General features: G+C 44.5%; 1 long non-coding RNA gene across 1 annotated transcript; it reads right to left on the reverse strand.

The window, feature by feature from the left end:
- Positions 1–7,779: 7,779 nt before the first annotated feature.
- On the reverse strand, positions 7,780–8,668 carry LOC135397862 (uncharacterized). The gene is made up of 3 exons (XR_010423813.1): positions 8,412–8,668; positions 8,244–8,279; positions 7,780–8,186 (listed from the first exon to the last, which is right to left on the reverse strand). It is a non-coding gene; the product is annotated as an uncharacterized LOC135397862 (long non-coding RNA).
- Positions 8,669–9,106: the final 438 nt, after the last annotated feature.

The raw sequence follows: 9,106 nt of genomic DNA on the forward strand, positions 1-9,106 counted from the left end.
TTTCGCAGAAGTACACGTAAATGTTTTCCTGCAACAATCATATGACACATACCTCTTTTCAGTAGCTGGCCCTTGTTCTGCATGATTCATAAGCATCCTGCAAGTCTCCTCCAGTTGTATGACAAACTGCAAGCTACAAGACAATTCATAACAAAGCCAATTCAAGCACTAGCAGGCTACACAAAGTTCAGATAATAGTAACCCCATGGGAGAGAAGCCTGAGCAGGAGGGCGTGGAGATTACCCAACAGGTAGCCTGCACTTACGATATTTTAGACAACAGTAATAACGGGGAGTAGAACCGAGATAAATATGTACATAAATATCGAATCACTTCTACTTACCGGCGTAATTGCAGTCCTGCGCATCGCTTGTAGTTTCTTCCGACTGAGCTGGTGCAGAAGTTGTAACACAAGCAGTTGTACATAATACAGTGCCTGACGACTGAGATTCTAAATATTCACGTTTTTGCCCGTTTTGAAGAGTTGAAAGACGAAAACTGCGAACCGACGAGCCCGACGACCAACAGCAACGACATTTCAAAGGTGAAATAAGGGTGAGCAGGCAAGCGAGCTGGTGAAGGTTCGACGAAGGCATACCTTGAGCTTGAGGGAACGATAACACACGAAGAAGTAGAAACCTCGTCATGTCTACTTCTTCGTGTGTTATCGTTCCCTCAAGCTCAAGGTATGCCTTCGTCGACATTTCATGATGATGATGTACTCACGTACAAAACGTTCAAAACACGTACTGATGCAGATGGCACTCGGTCTTGCTCCTCGTGTCGACGACGAGGCCATTAAAGGTTCGGTTTCAAACTCAAGTGAAAATTGTGCAAAGTTCGATTCCGGTACTCTGCGCGAATGTTTCTGGTATATGGACCCAACAAACAGTTGGAAACCACTTGACAATCAAGTGGAAGCACTTTACTCTGAACCAGAGACGGTTTACTCCACTTCAAACCACTTTGGCATACAAATGGAACCACTTCGGAATCCAGTTCAGATTTTCACCTGGGGGATATTACCCACCGTAACCACCATTGTGATCTTGAAGGTTGTTTCATATAATTTTACTGTGCGTCTTTCAATACGTTTTCACCGTCTTTGTGCGACCTGACAGGGCTGTAGCGCCATGTACAACATCGAACACATATATGTGGCGTCACCAGAACTCTCTGAATTCAAAGCAGTAGTAGTAAGCACTGATTTTAGTAAGCGGGGTTTGTGCTGGCCCACCGTTTCATGCTTGCACTATCTTCGCAGCAGTTGCCAGGCGGGTAGTTTCACAGTCACAAAATACTTCCCTCAACTCAGCGCAAGGCATTTCAACATTATTAATTGATCCATAACTTAAAAACCCGAGACTAGGGGACAAAAAAAACGACAAACACAGACAAGGTCTCAATTTTGTCCCCTAGTCTCGGGTTTTTAAGTTATGGATCTATACCACCAGCTCGCTTGCTACCTCTCTATCCTCTCATTATTAATTGATTTCACGGATTGTGGAACTACAGCCCGTATACTAAGTAATCACGCCCGAGCTGGAGGAAGACAAGCTTCGTGAGACTGATTACCAAAGTTTTAGCGTGATTCCATTTTCAACAAGCCCAAGTAGTATACAGGGTGCTTATTTTGATGCATTGCAGAATTTTTATAAAAAAAAGCTATGAGGACAGCACAGATGTCATTTTTGCAGTGGACATCCTCTCGAAGAATGTATAAAACTACAAGTTGACTAATTACATAAAATTCATTAACTCTTTAATTAGGGGATTCTGTGCAAAAGCGCGATAGCAGAATGAGAGACTATGCTTGTTAAAAGCCATTTCGCGTCTAGCAATTCCTGAAACACGCACGTGCGTTAAAATATCCATCCCTGAATTTTGACACGAAACCGCAGTGACTGGGAACGCAGGGAGCACAGCGCTCATTTCATGTCAGGGGCCACGTGATTTGGAGCGACGGAGATGATAGGAGTTGGCCGATATGCTGGCTAGATAAAACGCTTTCCGGCCCTGAGAAGCCTTCGTCGGCGTAGATGATGTGCTCTGAGGCGCGGTTCTTCGTTTTTACTCATCTGCATACCAAAATCCAGCGATGAATATTTCACGGCACGCGCTCTTTTCTGGATTTTTAAAAGATAGAATGGCTTTGAACGAGGATTTACTCCTATTCTGCTATCTCGCTTTTGTCAAATTCCCTAATTAAAGAGTTAATTAATGAATTTTATGTATTCACTCATCTTGTACTGACATACACTCTTCCAGATTATGTCCGCATGGCCGCATAACTCAATTGGGAAAACGGCATCTGTGCTGCTCTCATAGCCTTTCAGAAAATGCTGTAAAGGATAAAAATGAAGGTCCTGTATTTTTGTTAGATCAACAAGCAGATCATTGCAAACTTCGGACACAGAAACAATGGATAAAAACCCGGTAAGTTACCACGTAAATAGGGACATCTGGTCACTTGACCTATATAGGTGCACTTTATCAGAGTACGAGACTTTTGTGTAGTGAAGCATGTAATATGTGTGTTTCTGCATTCCAAAAGTAACTCGCTCTCATTCAATTCAGGTAAGCTTGGGCCATGCGTTGCAATGTTGCTTTCGTGAACAGGTGATATGAACAATGATATGAGGAACAGATTTGGTGAAATATTGGTTGTTTGATGTGTTACCTGCCATGTGCGCTTCAATAATGATTTCATACTTTTTTGTTCGATGCTCAAAATCACCATGGACCTGCCTTTCCAACATACTGTTCAAAACTGTGTGATGTACTATGAAGCTGCAATAGTTTCAGCACAAAAATATGCATGCATTTCAATTTAAGTTTGACATCCAGGTAGGACGTTGTCAGGAAGTCCCAGTGACATACTGCTCGGACATCCCACTGGATAAAATTAGGACATTTTTAAAGACATCTTAAAGACATTTTTAGGACATCCATGAGGGACCAGGACCACAGGATGATCTGAGGATGTCCTTAGGACGTCGGTGGTTTGCTGGGACGGTGCGAACTTGACTGAGTCACGGCCTTCCCACCCGGAGGAAGCACTTCCAAAACTGACTGCAATTTTCATACCTGAAGCATCATGTGTGCTTCAATATGTGGCTACCTGCACCTTTTACGTTTTACAAGTCCGTATTTTTTCACCTTTCATGTGTTGTACGTGCAGATAAGTGCACAGTGCTTGGAACTTTGATACATTTGAGATGATCTCATTTTCTTATTGGAACCTGCCATCGCCTAAGTACCACCATTTATTCACACTCACACACTGTTGCGAGAAGAACGATACCTGGTCGCCGCATCTCATCATGCTCAGGCGAAGTCAGAGTCTTTTTCATTGAAGTTTTTCTTAGTGTTTGAATGCCAGGGTATTATGAAAGGTCGTATTTTGTCGTAAAGGTCGTAAGGTTCTTTTTTACAGATTGTTTTGTGGGTACCTTGTAGTGTGTTGCAGTCTTTGGTGCCATGATATTTTTATGGTCATTTTTCATTTTTATTCAACACGGATATCACAAAGTTCATGTGACATGGAGAAAGGAACACTCTATCCAGTTCTTTCATAAGGTGATATGCCCAGCGATTAATTTTTAGGTAATTAGGTTATGTTTTAAGCTTTCTCTTTTTACTGTGCTGCATGTTTGATAAACATTTTGGAGCATCTCCCTTCCAGCAGTGTAATCCGTTATTGTAAGGCTGAGTTGAGTAAGGTAAGTTGATACTTTACTGACAAAGTACTTGTACAACAAGACAAGACAAAAGTACAACAACAGGAAGGCCACAACAATGCTGATCTGTGATATACAGTTTATTACTGTGGATTGCTCTTGATGCTGTGATATTGTGATTTACTGTTATGCCAAGTGCTTCAATTCCGCATGCAAATGATGGATGTAGAATTACACTTGCGAGTCTCAATAGTAAGAATAAACTAGTTCTTTTCTGAACTCCCTGCTTCAAATTTTCAATCGTGTTGTGCAAGCGCATTTAGTATTGAGTGCGCATTTTTTGTAACGGGGCCAAGCAACGCAGAAAAAGGGAGGGGGTAGGAGAGGAGGAGCAGCCTACGGGCACATCCCATTTGCGTACCACGCTCATCCCCAAGAAAGCCCCTTGGGACCTGCCAGATACGTCCCAGAGGCATATCTGGGTGTGCCATTGTTACGTGACAGGGATCATTTTGGGCTGTATTTCAGATGTTTTAGGGATATCATCGTCTTCCCCAAGTGACGCCTTAGAGATGTTTTTCGGACCTGCTTGTGTTGTCGGGGCATGTTCGGTGCTACAACTACAAAGGAGAAGATCAAGTTTCAGGCGGGAGAAAACATTCTCCCACCCATCAAACAGTTGCTCGCAAAGCATTACAGGACACAGGCACGAATAATACGTGCAACTGGTCATTATGAAATACAGCTTCCGCTGAATGCCGGCTTGGAATTCAGTTCCACGCTGGCAGCTAAACTTGGCTTTACTCAGAAGATTATTGGTCGCTCGGAGATTGATAAAGGTCGGTCTGTGAAGGTACTCAAGTATCAAGTGGATACCGAAGAGGAAATCACCCTAATTGTTTATCAGTCGCGCACAAAAAAATATGAAATTCCAGAAGGCTACTACAGCTCAGGACAGGATCTCGTAGACGCAATAAATCATGCATATCGGACACAGTTACAGCTACCTCAGGACGCTCGTATTTTATTCTACAATTCCTACAACAACGTCTGCCAGCTGGAACGTCATAACGATGGCTACACCACCTTTCATCCATATTTAGCTCTAATGTTGTGATTTGGAGCGAGAACAACTTTGTCCAACTTTGCTGTGGCAGAGCGTGATATATGTCTTTTCCCGGCACAAAATTACATCTTCGTTTACACAGACATCATCGGGAGCGAAGCTGTAGGACATATAACTGCACCACTTTTACGTCTACTTCCATTCAGGGTACAGAATCGTAACGAAGTCATTTCTTATTCTTTTACAAACCTGTACTATAAATATGTAGTAGCAAAGGAATTAACTACCATTCAAATCGAGTTGGCAAACGAGATAGGTGATTTCATTCCATTCATTGCAGGCTCAGGACGTGTCGGGGTCACATTACACTTTAGGAAAGTCTAAGAAAAAAATGCATATATTGCAGCCACCTTGTTGCGTCGCACATTTTGGTGGCGGTAAGCGTGATCTTCCACATTATTCGGGACCGCTTTATCAAGTTGGATCAGGCTTTTTCTCAGACCTGGTGCAGCAGTTCATGCCTATACTAACTAAACAAGTGGCACCATATGTGGGACGAAAACTCCTCGACACGGGACGTCATATAGCTGAAGAAGTTCAACAAGGAACAACATTTGGAGAGGCTGTAAAGAGAGGTGTTGGCCGCACGATCCACTCAACCCATGACGATTTGCTTCGCAAACTTAAAGGAAAAGGAAGAAAAAGCAATAAAAGCAAACGCAAGAGGGTTGGCCGGTCAGTGAAAGTGGTGAAGAAACGAAGAAAGGTTGACTTTTTCACCTGAGAAACATGTCTAGCATTGCTATTGTACACAAGAATTCCTGCCTCTGCACAACAAATCAACTGGAGCTCTTTTCATTGCCTCCAACCAACTTTTCCTTGGAGAAGTCAGAATACGTGGAGTTCTTTCCTGTTTCAGCACCACCATCGAGTGGTGTGATTGAGTATAATGTTCCCGGTCTTGGAGGTGCCTTCTTCGATCTACAGTCGAGTTTCTTACACATTCAATGCAAGATTGTTCGCAAAAATGGGGACGTGGCATCCGCCACGGTAGGCACGACTGTGACACCAGACAACGTGATCCCCGTTCAGGGTTTTGCCTCTTCCCTCTTTCAACATGTGCATATTTATCTAAATTCGACACTGGTTTCTAATTTCGAGCACTATGCATATCGCTCCTACCTGGATATCATTACCAATGCAAACAATGTTACTCAAACTCACACACTGTCCGCAATGTTATACGAACCAGATCCAGTGGGAGAGTCAGAAAATTTTGCCGTGCCTGCTGAAGCAAAAGGGATGTTTGCTCGTTACAAACGTACTAAAGGATCTGCACTCTGTGATCTTTATGCACCAATCTTCAGTGACATCTGCCAGCAGGAAAAATTTTTGCTTAATGGAACCGATCTCAGGGTTGTGCTGAGGCAAACGACTGACGAATTTAGACTTCTCTCTGGCCCCACTGAGAATGAAAAACATACAGTGGAGTTTGCACGCATTGTCCTCTACCTTCGACGAGTGCAGGTATCACCCAGCGTACTTGTCGGCATTGAGCGAAGACTTCAAACGACACCTGCCTCGTATCTCCTCCGAGGTTTGGAAATTAAGTACAGAACGATTGCACCAAACCAGTCTCAGGCGATATTCGACGACCTCAACAGTGAAAGAGTTCCACCAAAATTGACGGTGTTGATGGTCAAGAGTGTTGCATACCAGGGCAACTTGCAGCGAAACCCTTTCAAACTGGAGCATTTTAAACTAAAGAGAGCAGTGCTCAATGTTGGTGGTCAACAGTACACGGATGACTTTGACTTTCCACGGGATATTTACACAAAGGGTTACATGAACTTGCTTCACAAACTGAAGCGCAAAGACATCCCCCTACCTCCAGAGGCCTATCAAAAGAAAAAATTATGCTCTATTACCACCTCACACCAGACGTGGAGGTGCACTCACTCAGTCCAATAGTGCAAGCCAACGTTCGCCTTACACTGACATTTGCTGCAAACCTTACGGAAGCTGTGACTGTACTTTTTATTTTGGAGACTCCTCGTGTTCTGGAAATCAACAAAGACCGGCGAGTGAAATTCGACTAGAGAAGATGGAATAGTGGGAGTTCTATGCAACGTTTTCCCGCAACCATTGCACAAGGTCTTGCTTCCGTGGGACATTTCCCAGTAAACCACCGATGTCCCAAGGACGTCTACATGATGTTACCCTGAGGACGATGAAGACATCCTGAGGACATCCTGAAACATAATTTTGACATACTTGGGACGTACTCAGAACTGCCAAAATAACATCCGCGCACGTCCCAAGGAAGTCCATAGTACGTCAATGACGACCTTTTACGGACCTCTAGTGGACCTTTTTCTCGTGCCTTAGCCAGGCTTACTGGCGTTCTCTGAACATTACATCAACACCGCACAGCAGTGCGTATCAGTGGCACAAACAAGCAACATTAGATCAAACACTTTATTTCGTATGAACTGAGCGTCATAGCATCGTATTACCTCACCAGGTATTATATCACAGCGTAACATGACCAGCATTTTTTTCGCATTATTATTGAGAACTTACATGTCTTTGAAAACATGATGTCCATGAACACACACAGCATCGGTCCACAAGGGCCCGCAATGTCCGAAGTGCGACGCTGAAACATATGTTGAAGCACTGGCATAACCGACGACCATGCTGCACTGTGTTTCGTACAACTGGAGATTTGCGATGTGTCCAGCTTGCCTTTCGTGCGCAAAAATTAACGCTATCCAACTTCGGCTATATTCACTTTTCGCCACGGACTCCCTTCCGTGCCGCGTCATGTGAGCCTAACCTGCAAGAAATGTAATTTCAAAAACACTGCTACAGCAAAATGTCACTGTGAAGTACGCATCGACGTATACGCATACCTTTAGACACAGCGCCTATGGTTGCAGTCTGCAGTAGCCTAGCATTCTGCCTATCAACAGCCCTATTGCCTGCGAAGACGGGAAACGCATGGATAACCACGTAGCAGGAACGTGAATGCCTCGCACATTCACTACGTACCTTCAAAACGGGTAAAATCTTGAAAATGACGCGGGCGACGCCACTTGGAGATCCATAATTCACATTCATCCGCTACGACGTTTCCACACATCTGTTAAAGAGTCAACAAGGTGCGACACATTGTACTTCCCTGCAAATTCTTTATTAAAATCACTCAGCATTTTTTACATACAGTGGCACAGCCGTAAAGCCGTGGGCACATGACGAAGTTGCACGGGTGAAGCGTATGCCCAATCTGTTTCGCAGTAAACACAAGTCACTGAAGAGCTCTGAAACGCACTTTAGCGTAACTTACCTGATGTCTTTCAACATTTCTGTGACCTTCCCACGTCGTGAGTGTGCTGTCCCAACCGCGTTGTTCACCGCAATGAATACATCGAAAGTATCTGAAATTCACAGATTAGACATTAGTAACGGGGCCACTGACGATGTTGCATCTTCACCTTGAAAAGTGCTGGTAGGGTCACGAGTACACTTAGCTGAAAGATAAAGCATAGGGTAATAGGAATCAAAAGGGTAATAATCACACTGCTAGCATAAAGTAATAGAACCCACACGCTAGGAATGATACCAAACAAAAGTTGCTCGAATCGTACAAACATAGAACTAACCTTTAATCTAAGAAATCGCAAGGCTTCTGGACCTATCTTCCAGGGTGCACACATAAAAGCACCCCCAGGCAACACTAGCAGGGCATAAAAACACAATCACAGCAGTCCAGGGCACCAGAGCAACGACGGAACGCGAGACAACGGGAGCCAGAAAAAGGCGAGCGAACGCAACGAAGCTTGCAAGCGAAATGGACGCCGCCCGCAGCGCGCAGAAACGGCAGGAAGGCCACCTGCCCGCCAGGCCATGCCCCAGCGCCCAGGCGCTCCTCGGAATGTAGCAAGGGAACGGAAAGTCGCGCGAAGACGGGACCAACGCTATCGGAAAGAGGACGTTTTCCTCTTCAAAAACACATCTCAATCACCTTCATACGCCAGCAAGAACCGATATCGAAAAAAAATGCCCCAGGCCCATGTATCAGAGAACCGCCGTTGCCACGGTGTTCTAACTCGAAAACCGAGAGGGATAGAAAGATGCGGCAAGTTTCTACGCGTTTCCCATGTCGAGTGCGTGTGCCCATTAAAAGGAAGTCGGATCCGCCGTGGGCTTCAAGCCTGAAGACAGGGACAAAAATCGGTGAACGGTGGTCGGTGTCAGGAATTTCGAGAATGACGTCTTAACCACTGGAAATCGACGGCTAGTCACAATTGGAAAGTTGTAGAGCAGGGAACAGAGCACGCGCACACAAAATTTCGAC

Source organism: Ornithodoros turicata, chromosome 6 (genome assembly GCF_037126465.1).
Source record: "Ornithodoros turicata isolate Travis chromosome 6, ASM3712646v1, whole genome shotgun sequence".
Lineage (NCBI taxonomy): Eukaryota > Metazoa > Arthropoda > Arachnida > Ixodida > Argasidae > Ornithodoros > Ornithodoros turicata.